The sequence below is a fragment of the Neofelis nebulosa genome, chromosome 1, assembly GCF_028018385.1.
Source record: "Neofelis nebulosa isolate mNeoNeb1 chromosome 1, mNeoNeb1.pri, whole genome shotgun sequence".
NCBI classification, from domain to species: Eukaryota; Metazoa; Chordata; class Mammalia; order Carnivora; family Felidae; genus Neofelis; species Neofelis nebulosa.
In genome coordinates, this window is record NC_080782.1 from 212101346 (window position 1) to 212114880 (window position 13535).

Genomic DNA, 13535 nt, shown 5'->3' on the forward strand with positions numbered 1-13535 from the left:
CTAGTTTTCCTCTCACCCTTTGCTAACTAGCTGGGACTGCAATGTTTTGCTCTGTTGTTTGGCAGTTACAGTCAAAAAGTTTTCTGTGTTGCTAAGTTGCACATTCCTGGTTCTTGGGCCAGAGAGAACATACTTCTCATGGAACTTTTTTCTGTTTTTCTTTCTTTCCTTTCCTTTTCTTTCTTTCTTTCCTTTTTTTTTTTTTTTTTTACTGTGCCCAATTTAATGTTTCTATACTGCTGACTTGCTGACTTTTATAGCACTCAGTCTAGCATATGTGAAGACAAAAAGAAAACCCAGAGAACTTGCTACTGTGTCCTTCAACGTGTCCCAAGGTCCCTGGTTGGCCTACCTTCTCTCTGTATTTCAGAGTCTTCTTATATATCATTTCAGGGGGTTTCTGCTGTACTTAGCAGGGAGAATAAGGAAAACTATGTCTATTCTATTTTCCCCGGAAAAGATACATTACAATTACTTTTTGAATTATCAATATATCAAAGCACATATTTCTTTTGGAGTCTTGACTGCTAATAAAACATCATGTCTTTGAAAATTATGTCCAATTGGTATGATGTAATAGGTTTATGATGCCTCATTGTGAGGCTCCCAGGAACCTATAACAGATCTGTTTTAAGTAATTTATTTATATTACAATAATATGAGCAGCATGGATCACAAAGCAACCTTCTTTTGATTAGGTGACTTCATGGATACTAGCAATTATATAGAAAGATGTGGATATAGGACAGGGATCTGTCACAAACTATTTAGCCACATCTTCAGCAGTATAATTCCCTGAATACAGGCATTGGTGATACCAAAATTCCTGGGCAAACCCACAGAAACTGAGAGAAACATAGCACCATAAAGTGCTATTTAACAAGCTAGTCCTTACAGTATTTATTGAATGAAACAATTATTGGAAGGGAACAATCAGGTTTTAAAAGTTCAGGGATATGAAGAAAACCCTTTCAACAGAGTAAGCATTGCATTCAAAATTTTACAATATTTGGTAGAGAACTGAAATATATATTTAATTTTAAATTCTGTAAGAATATTCAAATTAAGTAGTAATAAAATGTTCAATTTCTTAATCTAAGAAAGCATTGATATCTTATCTGTTTTTTTTCAGAATTCAAGTAGTAGAACCACATGAATTTACATCAATTAAACATAAGGATTAGCAATGTTGAATAGATGCAGCTATATCCTGGTTTCTTCACAAGGAAATTGTTAAAAAATATTTCTAATGAACATTTTAATACAATTACATAATTATTTTGTTTGGAAAAATACCATTAAATTTAGAGCAAAGGCAAGATTTTTTTTTGATGTTATGGTAAGTTTACCATAGAAAAATTAATATGAAAATGTTTTCTAAAATATAAAATAACTTGCAAAATAAATATGGACAGCAATCTATAAAACATCAAATTTCTCTCAGATAACAATGGCTTTTCGGTCACACTGACATTCCATGTTAATAGTTTCATCAGCCAATAAGAAAATGCTCATTTTGATTTGTATTAGGATTTGCATACAGATAACGTTTATGGCAAACACACACACATTGCTGCTGGAAGGAAAATGGTCAAATTCTCTAAGTCTTATGATGATTTTGAGTGCAGATAATAAATTAACACTGATCCTTTTGTATATACTTACATATCCAGGTATTTCTATCAGTATTTGTTATGTTGCACTAATTATAGTTGAGTTTGGCTTTTAAGGTTCCTGGAAAAGTGTACTAAATCTCTGAAAATAGATAGTTATAACTATTTTCTGAAACCAGTGTTTGTAAAAAAATTGGTGTATAGAATAAACATACAAAATCAATAATATTAGTCATGTGGGGCTCAAAAATAATGGCCATTGGATGTGTCTTCAAGAGGACTTTCCATGATACGTTGAGATGTTAAGGGACAGTGAATAGTTTGAAATTAATGTGCCAAACAAAGGACTCATTTTATTCAAGGTATTTAAAAACTCAATCTCCTGGGGTTCCAGGGTGGCTCAGTCAGTTAAGCATCCGACTCTTGATTTTGGCTCAGGCCACGATCTCATGGCTCATGGGATCTTGCCCAGTGTCAGTCACTGTGCTAACAGTACAGAACCTGCTTAGGATTCTCTCTCTCTCTGTCTCTCCCTCTCTCTCTCTCTCTCTCTGTCTCTCCCTCTCCCTTGCTCACACACACTCTCTCTCTCTCTCAAAATAAATAAACTTAAAAAAATTCATCTTATTGTTATTGAGCAGTCACATCTATTGTAGCCAGAAAAAAAACACAGCAGTGAAAATAACACTATTTTGAACAAAAGACTTCATTAGAACTGGCCCTAGAAATGGGAGAGTTGTGTAGGAGGTTTTGCATTAATTTGGTTTAATTTTAATCTAACATATATTATTTTCCTGATTATTGAACATTTATACGTAATATATACATATATATTTTTATATATTTATATATATATTTATACATATATATAAAATAGAGAAAATGTATACACATAAACTGTATAAAAACTGGAAGTCGCCCATAAATCCAACAGTGATAATTAGCCACAGTTAATAGATAGGGTTTACCTATTTGTTGCTTGTCTGTCCAGCTATCTAACATCTCTCCAAGTATACTCGTTTACTAAATTTATAGTTTTGAATTGGTTTCTTCTTGCTTTCTAATATTTAAGCATTTGTCCTCATTATTTTTTAAATATGAACCATATTTTCCTATCTATGGAATAGTGCCTGGTATTAGTTATGTACGGTCTTCTGTAACTATGACTTTACTTTTGAATAAGGTAATTTCTAATATTTTGTTATGTAAAATAACACTGCAATATATTACACGTACATAAGCCTTTTGTTTCAACTTGATTACTTATTTAGCATGTATCCGTGAAGAGGAGTATATGATTGAGAGATTATTAAAACCTTCTAGTTTTCTCATACATATTTAAAAAATTCAATCCTAAAATCTTTATAACAAATTATTTTCCCATTAAAATTGGATGAGAGAATTTTTCCTTTGCACCCTCTTTGGCAATATGATGAGAAAAACTGTATAAAACTTTCGTATTTACCTAATTTCTGAAATATATATATTGAATAAATACTTTTTCTTTTCTTGTAAGAGTTTTTACATAGTCAAAGGGGATTTATATTTTCTACAAATTACATATGCACCATATTTTATAAGTTGTACAATATAATACTGATTTTCATAAACTACAAATATGTTAATACATTAAGGATACTGAAAATTCAAAGTATTTGCCAGAGAGTATCTAGTTTGGGATTTACTACCTTTTTGACATAGGAATAGTTCAAAATGATCTTGACACTCAATATAGGCCAATCTATCTCTAAATGTTATGAATAAGGCTGAGGCAAACATCAAAAAACAAATAGCAGTTATAAAGAGAATATCCCTAGTCTAAGGAAACTTCACCAGCCACAAGTAATATAAGGAATATACTAATACTTAACAGGAGTAATATATCAGATGCTTGATTGACATCTGTGCCAAACATCAATTTGTGTGTTCCTTTAATACTCATAATACTGAAGCAGAGAGAAAAAAAAATGCCATCAAATAACACGAATGCTTTTTAAGCTGGCTTTAAAGACGGCTTTAAATCTCATTAACAGCCACTGACAAGAGGTGCACTGAACCACGTTAATTGCAGATGTAACATATGAGACAAAAGGTCAGACATGTAGAGCTAAGTCCACAGTCTGGTTAAGAGATTGAAACAGTGGCAGGCTGCTAATTTTGGCTTATTTCATTTCTTCAAAACCTGCATTCTAAGATAAGCAGAATTAAATCCAATTTGGGGTAACCTTATCTTTTGAAATGATTAAATATCTAGAATACTGAAGAGCATTACATTTACCAAAAAACGGTGGTTTGGTTGTGGTGGTGATCTTTTGTGTGTGTGTGTGTGTGTGTGTGTGTGTGCGTGCACGCGCGTGCGTACTGTTATCTGTATGTGTAAAATCTGCCTTTATGGTTATTATATTGTATAAATTTTATCTAGTCTACACAATTAAGTTATTTCAAAAACCTTCTGTTTCATACATAAAGCTAAAATGTTAGCTACTTAATGAACCATGTGAGAATGTGAAATTTCCCCTCTTCTAACTACAATGCTTTTCAATTGCCTATCTGAAATAAAAGGGAAAAATAAAGAAAGCCAAGAGAAAAAGGTTAGTGTTTTTGAGTCAAACAGTCTTGAAAGCACGTACTCCTAAATTTAACTCAGTAAGAAAATAACAAACAAGTATATGTGAGCGATAGAAGTACAATAATTGATTTTAAAATGACAACTGCTTTATGTGAAGTTTGGAAGCTTAGAAATGCAAATACATCCAGTTTAAAACTCCTGAAACACTATAAATGGAAACCAAAGGAAGCGAGTGAAATATCATCAAACAGTTCAACACTTTTAAAAGGAAAAGAGAAAATATTTATTTTACTACTGAGTTGTATTTATTTCAATTGCTTTTTCAGTTGAGATAGTTTATTTTTACAGGTAAATCTTGTTAAAAACTATAAGGCAAAGGAACAAATTACTTGATGCCATTATTCTTTCAACAATGTCCTCTCGTTATTTATTTTGGTCAATTTATGGATTCTTAGAAACATTTAGATGTTTCTATCTAAATTTATTGATACATTTTGTTAGAAAAAAAAGGGCTTATTTAAAAACTCTATTGTACTCTATTCATACCAAATACATTAATGCAATTTCAGGACTTCTGGTTGGAATTTGCATTGTTAAAATCTGATAAATCAGTATGAGTCTGTAATAAAAGTATTGTTAAGTTTGTGATGATATAATAGTTTAAGTATTGAATTTTCAGCGCAAAATACTTGGAGTTAACTAAAAACGATGTTGAGTCCAGTATACTAAAACTACAGATACTGCTGAGAAAAATAATGAAAATCTAAATAAATGGAGGGGCATGCCATATTTAACAAATTTGACACAAATGTGGTTAAGAAATTGATTCTCCCCAAATTGATCTACAGATTCAATTTAATCACAATAAAAATTCTGGCAGACATTTTTTCAATGTAGAAATTGACAAACTAAATATAAATTTCTATAGAAATGTACATAACCTAGAATAGACAAAGAACGTCTGAAGAAAAATGGGATGTAAAAGATTTATATAATGTGATTTCAAGAGTTATTATTACAAAGCTACACTGATCAAGCCAACATGGTATTGGCAAAAGGATAGACACTAGCAAAAGGAACAAAATAGAGTCCAGAAAAAGACCCAATTATATGTTTTCAGGATTTTCCAGAAAAATACTAAAGAAATTAAATTGAAAAAGGGAAATCATTTCAAGAAACGATACTGAAATAAAATAGAATAAAATAAAGTAAAATAAAATAAAATAAAATAAAATAAAATAAAATAAAATAAAATAAAAATAAATTTAAAAAAATTAAAAATGGGGGACCGGGGTGGCTCAGTCAACTGAGTGTCTGACTTCGGCTCAGGTCATGATGTCATGGTTCCTGGGTTCAAGTCCCGCATCAGGCTCTGCTCTGACAGCCTGCTCTGCGCAGAGCCTGGAGCCTGCTTCAGATTCTGTTTCCCTCTCTCTCTGCCCTCCTCAGCTCACACTGTCTCTCTCTCTCTCTCCCTCTTCTTCAAAAATAAACATTAAAAAAAAAAAAAAAAAGAAATGATACTGAACATCCAGGGAGAGGGAGAGAACATTAACACTTACTTCACATCATTATACAACTATTAACTTTAAATCTCTAAATATATCCAAATTTAAAGGCTAAAACTTTACAATTTCTAGAAGAAAACATAGGAGAAAATCTCTGTGCTCTAGAGTAGACTCAATAATCCCAGGCTCCCTCCTTCTTAACAACAATCAAATGACTCGAAAATAAGATTTGGAACTACTAAATGATAGTCCAAGAATGATCATTAATATCAAATCCATTAGTAGCCATACTGTAATGAAATAGAATGGCTCAGTAGCATGGAGAAATAAGAGGCCAAATTACAATTGATGTCATGTCCATCTTTCCTTTTGTTAAGCCCAGTGTTCAATAAATAGACTTTATTTTTAATGCCTGATGTATAAAATACTCTTATTTAGCTGAGCTGTACCATTAGCTATGTGTTGTACTATATACTATAGTATACTATATATATATATGTATATATATATATATATAATAGTACATAGTATATACTATAGTATAGTATAATATAGTATATTATACTATATATACTATGTACTATTATATATATATATATATACTATATATATATATATATTATATATATATATTATACTATATATACTATAGTATAGTATAATATAGTATATTATACTATATATACTATGTACTATTATATATATATATATACATATATATATATTAATCTCTATCTAGTCAGCAAGTCTAGACAACATTTTTTAGTTTTCTTTGAGTCTCATTTTAAGAATCTATTACAGCAAGTGTTTATTGAATTTCTTCCACTCTTTCATAACTTAATACTTCAGGAAGAATAGGTATCTATCTCCTGAGCCCAACAGCATTCTGAGTATTCCTCTGTTAGAAAGTTCAGTTCAATATATTAAATTGTTATCTCAAGTGTCTATCCCTCCACCTTGAATTACAAGACCATACTATACTGAATGCAATGCCTGAACACAGTGGTTAAAAGATTATTTATGTTCAATAAATATTTTTATTAGGGGAAATATTTATATTCCTAGCAATATTACATACTTATGTGTAATTTATAAATATTTTTCATTCTCTACTCTCAAATAGAAAATGTGTCTATAGAAATATATTTATTTTCCTAAAATCCCTATTACTTTCTTGGTCGTCTTATTCTCCTTTTCCTTATTTGCTCTACCACTCATATATATTTTCATTCTTTTAGTAACCAGAAATTTCTGGAGGAAATAACTTTCTGTTGTCTCATATAAGCAAGAAGACTATGAGATTTTAAAAGTCAATATCAGAGAATAACAAATGTGAAAGATATTATTTCAGTTCCAAGCTTTGTATTGTGAATTGTACTCTAACGTGCTAAGAAAAAAGGCAATGACCTAATTCTTAGATTTTGATCTATGAAAAGACCAATTAATAATAAGCTATGAATAAGATACAAGATTATCTTCCATAGCTTAAGAAATGAATAAGCATTGATCAAAAAAATAGAACTTATATTTTTCCTTCAAACCTGTAATAAGATCCGTATGCAAAACTGAAGAATTTAACATACACAAGGAAAAAAATCTATAGGAACCTATTTTTAAAATTTTTTAATATTTATTATCGAGAGAGAGAGATAGAGCATGAGTGAGGGAGGGATAGAGCGAGAGAGGGACACAGAATCTGAAGCAGGTTCCAGGCTCTGAACTGTCAGCACAGAGCCCAACACGGGGCTCAAACTAACAAGCCATGAGATCATGAGCTGAGCCAAAATAGGATGCTTAACTAAGCCATCCAGGCACCCCTATAAAAACCAATTTTTAAAACCTAGTAAATCAAGTAAATCTTTAAAATCTGGTTAACACACAAGAAAACATTTAGATACCACACATGTAATAAAATTGACTATTTTTAGTGAATGTGGAGAGATTAGCTAATTATGATAAACAGAAAAATGAATTTCAAAGTAAGGAAGAAGGCCCTTGACTATTATCACATTTAACTGAAATTGTTATAGAAAAAAAACAAACCATAAGAAGGAAATAGGATAAACAAGTACATTTAGTCTGATTTTTTTTAAAACTCAATGATTTTTACTCTTTCTTCTATGAATTTAAGTATAGACTTGTTTAGGTTTGAGATATATATATCTATATATATATCTATATATATATATATATAGATAGATATATATATCTATAAAACTTAAGGTCCAATCTAAGCAAAATATTAAGAAGAAAATACTTCACTTGACATTTCAAGAGGAAGAAGAGGAAGAACACAAGTTAACATAGGATCTCTCTCTGGCTTTTCTCTTACCATTCATTTTTACACAATAAAGGTGGAGAGCATTTATCCAATTGCTGAGAATGAGAAAGTAAGTTTCCAGTCATCTAAGACTTTACTCCCTACTCCATTTCCCCCTTATTAACTGGGACGTGAAAAGAGAAGACTTCGTTTTCACTATCCATCATCTATGGCAGAAATAATATAAGAGGCAAATTCTGTTTCTGAAAATGGGGAATGGCTGACCCAATTCAATGTAGTTATTGGTGGATAATCCATCTTAGGGTGTTCACTTGGGTCTGTTTTCCCACAAATATAAACCATATTCTCTTTTAAAAACTTCACACATAATAAGTATGACGTGTTGCTCTTTACTTACCTACCTGGTTGAGTTGTTTCAGAACGTAAGTGGGGAAATGTGTCACTATATTGGATGCCCTCACACCCACTAGATGTACATGAAGATGGTAGGGTCCCAGCCACACAGAATAATTCTAGAGACAGTAGGAATTAGAACTCATGTTTAAACCAATCTTCTTATTTTACAAGTGAAGAATCCACTGTCTAAGGAGGCTAATTAGAATATTTAAGGGTTTACAGTTAATTCATGGCAGAACTATAAACTCCGCTTTACCGACCATCAAGGTCATGTATTAAGGACTCCTTGCAACTTGCTATATTTGAATATCCTTGACCTACCAAGCCAGAAGCTCTCAATTCTATATCTAGTTCCTTTTCTTATTACTTATGCCATTCAGTTTTCTTTTCTGCAAAATGAAGCTCAAGTTCACAAAGTTATTATAGAGTAAAAAAGCATATATACATGAAGAGTACCCTGTAAATTGAACCATGGAGTAAATATCTAGTGCCTACATTATCTCACTATAACTTTTTGTTTCAACTAGAATCAAAATGAGTAAAATATGACTTCTTAATGAGCGAATATTTTTAAATAATAGCAGTATTTCACAATGCTGCTTAAGATGACAAAGTATAACCAGATAATTTTAACTACATAAGATTTTAAAATAAGTCTGAAACATATAAAAATTAAAATATACTTCTATAATAATTGAGGAATTATAATTTTCTATATAAGATTAATCTAAGGGTATTCTAATATATTGCATAGATATTTTCAAAGCTTAACAAAAACACAAAAAAAATTCTCATTGACACTGCTATTCCCAAACCAGTTGCTCTAACTCTTGAATCCATCTTTCTTAGATACCCTGTTTATCATTTTCTACCCCTTTTCTTACCTTTCCAAACCAGATTCATATACATTGATTCAGTAGTACCTTCTATTTTTGTTGCTATATTTGACAATCATTTTAGTAATGAACACAGATCACAGAAAGTATTTCTCCTTAAATAAAAATATCCTAAAATGTTTTATCTTGTTCTTGATGAATAGTTTGAGAGAAGTAGACAGTTTCAGATGAAAAACTGCCATTTATTCACCCTTCTTTCCAGCTGTCAATCCTACCTGTGAGATGACTACCGATGGTGTCTCTGCATACATGATATCTCTAATCCCAATTTCCTTTTTTTTTTTTTTAAACCTCACACAAAACTAAAATGATGTGCTCTCAAAGAAAGGTCACAAAAGAAACTCAAGCTGAATATACTTAACTTTAAATAACTCTTTGCTTTAAAAACGACCTACTATTGAAAATATTTTTTTAATTCTGAAGGGTAGATTATAAACTTTACGGATTATTTTGTAAAGTACCTCCTTTAATTGTGATAATTTGCTGCAATTTTTAGAGTAGTCTCAGCAGCATTCTTTACTTAATGGTGAATCCCAAAGGAACACATGATAATTCTGTCTAGGACAAACAAAATCTAAAACTGGGTCTTGTCTAGTGAAATACAGTTAAATATAATTTAAATTTCTTATGCTAACCTTAATTTTGTGATCACCCAAATCAACTGTACTTATTTCAAGGATACCAAATAATTTTTATTAATTCACTTTTTAATTCATTTTCAACAAGTATTTGTTGGATATTTGCTATGTTAGAAATTGACCTCTCCTGAATGGGTATAAGGTATAGCCTCACTGCTGCCATCACTATCCTGGATCATATGTACTGAGTTGGGAAAATTGCTGTTACAAGCTCACTAATCTATCAAAACAGCATATTATGCTGTGGCATATAGAGAGTTTCTTAAAATCCTAATATCCAAGAGTCAATTTATCTTTTTACCATTTGTCATCTGAGTTTGTTTCCTAAGTGACTTTTTATATCATCACAGTGGGTCAGAAATGGCTGCCACATGGAGTCAGTTCTGGTTCCACATGGAACTCACCCTGTATTTCTTCTCCTCTTGTGGCCTGAGTTGAGGTCAGAGATGAAGGCAAAGGTGAACAAACATAGTCATCTAGGTCACTGTAAACAACAAAGACCTGAATTTAAGCATAGTAAAAAGTCGTTGACAGCTTTATACATGATTATGGGCTTGATTCTTATTGACATGTTTTAAATTATCAGTATTGTTAAAATTTAAATGTACATGATGTTTTCTACATGGATACGTTTATATGTCAGTGAGCAGGAGCAAAGAGCTATGTGTTGAAAATAAGCAAATGATTTTCAATTTATTTAATTTCAACAGATCTGCATTATAATATGTACCTTTTTTATTTCACACATAAATTATTTTCTGAAGCAACATTGGAATCCAGAGATCTCGCTTACCTTCTGCTATTTATTTGACTTTGGACAAACTGCTTCTCATATCAGAGCTCCTTTTTTAAAAAATTGTTTTTGGTGTAGGCATTAGCTTCCTAAAATGTTGGGCAGCAGAAACCACAGTGAGGGGTGTGATGAGTGAATAAGTAATGTGAAAAACGGGAGGGAGACAGTGTAGTTAGCAATAAAAAGAACAGTAGGTGGTCATGAAAGGAGAGAGGTGCCAAAGTAGTTGAACAAGAACTTGAGTCTGAGTCACTTTTATGTGTATTTTAGGAAGGGAGACACTTAACCATGCTTTAGTGATGATGTGAGGGAATCAGGTTCTAATCAAGGTTTAAAATCATGAGGGAAAAAGCAGATAATATGGGGAGAAAAGCCTTGAATAAACTTTAGGGAACCTTTATCATATTAGTAGGAGGATCACATAAAATAAATAATATTCCCCAGAAATAATGAAGTTTTCTCTCCACCCATACTCATGTAACATTATCATGACATTTACCAAGCTGTATTTGTATATTTAGCATATATCTCAGGTTAAACTGTTAACTCTTTGAAATTTGGGAATTTATTTTACTAATCCTTTTTTTCCCTGGAACTTAATATCTTTTTATTACACTGACTAATGATGTGAAAGGGCTATGTGAAACTGTATGCATATAACTATTACAGTTATTACGGTTCAAATCAGTAAGTGATAAAATGCACATATAGTGCTTAAAGAATCCCTGTTGTTTTGCTACCTTTAGGACTGTATGTTTAGATTTGATGGTTATAGGAATCATCTTTGGCTCGATAATAAAAAGGAAAGCCACTTTTGAAAGACTGCTTCAAAACTTTCAGCATTTAACAGTTTCTCTTAATTTACCCCTTTAAAATAAGTTTTAAGGTAAAATATTCTAGCTTCTTTATTGAGATTCTACAGTGGAGACATTACCAGAATCTTCAACCAGTTCTGTGTCCTGAGCCCAATAAAGATCTTAAAATTCCTAGTTCTTAAGTATCAAACAGGGAAGAAAAGGTTTTGTTTATCCTGGTATTCCCATCAGAGATTGAAGAATTGATTCCCCACTGCCAATCAGTTAGGCCTAAAATTTGTGTGTGGGCACTAGGTTTTAGGCATTATCACTGCTCTTTCAATAATACTGTGATAACGAAACTATCAGCAAAGAAGCACCAACCTTTCCATTCTTGATAACAAATTATAACACATCACTTTCAAACTCCAAAATTATCAAACTTAACTAGTTCCTTCTAGGCCTTTAGTATAATTATTTAGCTATTTTCCAATGTCCTAAAAGTTCTAAAAGTTCTAAAAGTTGTAGGTTTCAGGTTCTGAAAGTTCTAAGAGTTATAGATTTCATGTAAATGGAACTGAAAATAGTCCGTACACAGCAACAAATGAGCATTTTTTTCAATTACAAATATCACTTTACCAAACATATTTTTGTTTCCTAATATAGAAAATTGTTAGTTTTCATAATTAGAGCTTTCCCAGCAGCATCTAAGACAAATCATAAATAAAAGATTTTAAATTTTGTTCACCTTTTCAAGTACTTAAAAAATATTTGTGATGATCACATCAACCAAGGTATCAAGAATTCAGTAAGAAACTGGGCTTTAAGGTTTAGATCTTGTAAGACAATTTTGTGGGGTTTTTTTTCTTATAGAGAGGTCTGACTTAACATGAATCTCTCACTAAGCTTATAAGGAGCTTTATTCATATTCAAAAGTGGATCAAATCATAGGAATTTCTTTGAACTTATGAAATTCAAAGGAAATGGCCCCCTGGAGAGAACAAGGTACCAACAATTTCTCATCAGTGGTTAATCAAGAAGGGGATCCAGCAGCAGTTCTAAGCGGCCCACACAATTACTTCTAGAATTTGCCTACAGTGAAATATCTTTCTATCTCGATTTCAAGTCTGTAATTGTCACTAAATAGATTGTTCAAAGTAGAATACCAAGTGCAGAACATTCCATTAAATGTTTCTTCATTTATGCTTTGGTATCACCCTCCCACTTTGTTTATGTTTTTACACTAACCATCTTATACACACCCTCAGGCAAATGTGCACATATCCCAGAATAGTAATACATAAAGTGATATAGTACACATAATTATTATACCAAAGCTTAAATTTATATTTTTAGAGTGTGCAAGAATATGTGAAAAATTCCTCTCCCACAGATGAAATGTACTTTGATATTCAGTTTTGAAAAGGTTATTAGCTTTAATAAAAACTTTAAAGCTAGAGAAACTTCTATAGAATATTCCAGTTAAATAGTGTTTGACAAACACATTTGGGAATGGATTCTAGAAATCCCAGGAAAAGAGGAAACCTTCTCAACATGAAAATGTACCACGCTGATGAGGTGGTATTTCACCTGGAAGCTATATTTAAACATTACATCACCATCATAGAACTACTAGCAGAATTTTGTGTTCATGTAGAAGATAGGACAAGTAACATTCCTAGAAAAGGGGTGTGAGATTCAAATTTGATTCAGAACCTCTAACAGAGAAAAGTGACTACACATATCCCATAACTTGTCTTATTTCCTTCCTACTTCCCTCTCAAGAGGGAAGAGGCACAAATCAAATAAACAAGTGACAAACTGAAAAGAATAAAAATTACCTATTTTAAACTAAGTTGAGATGAGATTATTTTAACAATAAACAAATTATCCACTGAGCTCTTTTGCAGTTTCAAGGTTCTTGTCTGGGTACCGAGATTCAAGGGATACAAGAAAAAAATGAAACATTTCCTGCTATGATCGATTTTTCTAGAATGCAGATACCTAAATGCTACCTTTGAATTTCAGGGTGCTTTATGAGCACTTA

At 31.5% G+C, this 13535-nt stretch overlaps 1 long non-coding RNA gene across 1 annotated transcript in view; it reads right to left on the bottom strand.

Annotated features, from left to right (window-relative positions):
* Positions 1–10305: 10305 nt before the first annotated feature.
* LOC131497654 (uncharacterized) overlaps positions 10306–13535 on the bottom strand; it is a 52135-nt gene continuing 48905 nt past the window's right edge. Inside the window, exon 3 of the long non-coding RNA XR_009255075.1 lies at positions 10306–10385. This is a non-coding gene — a long non-coding RNA (uncharacterized LOC131497654). The remainder of the gene's footprint in view (positions 10386–13535) is intronic.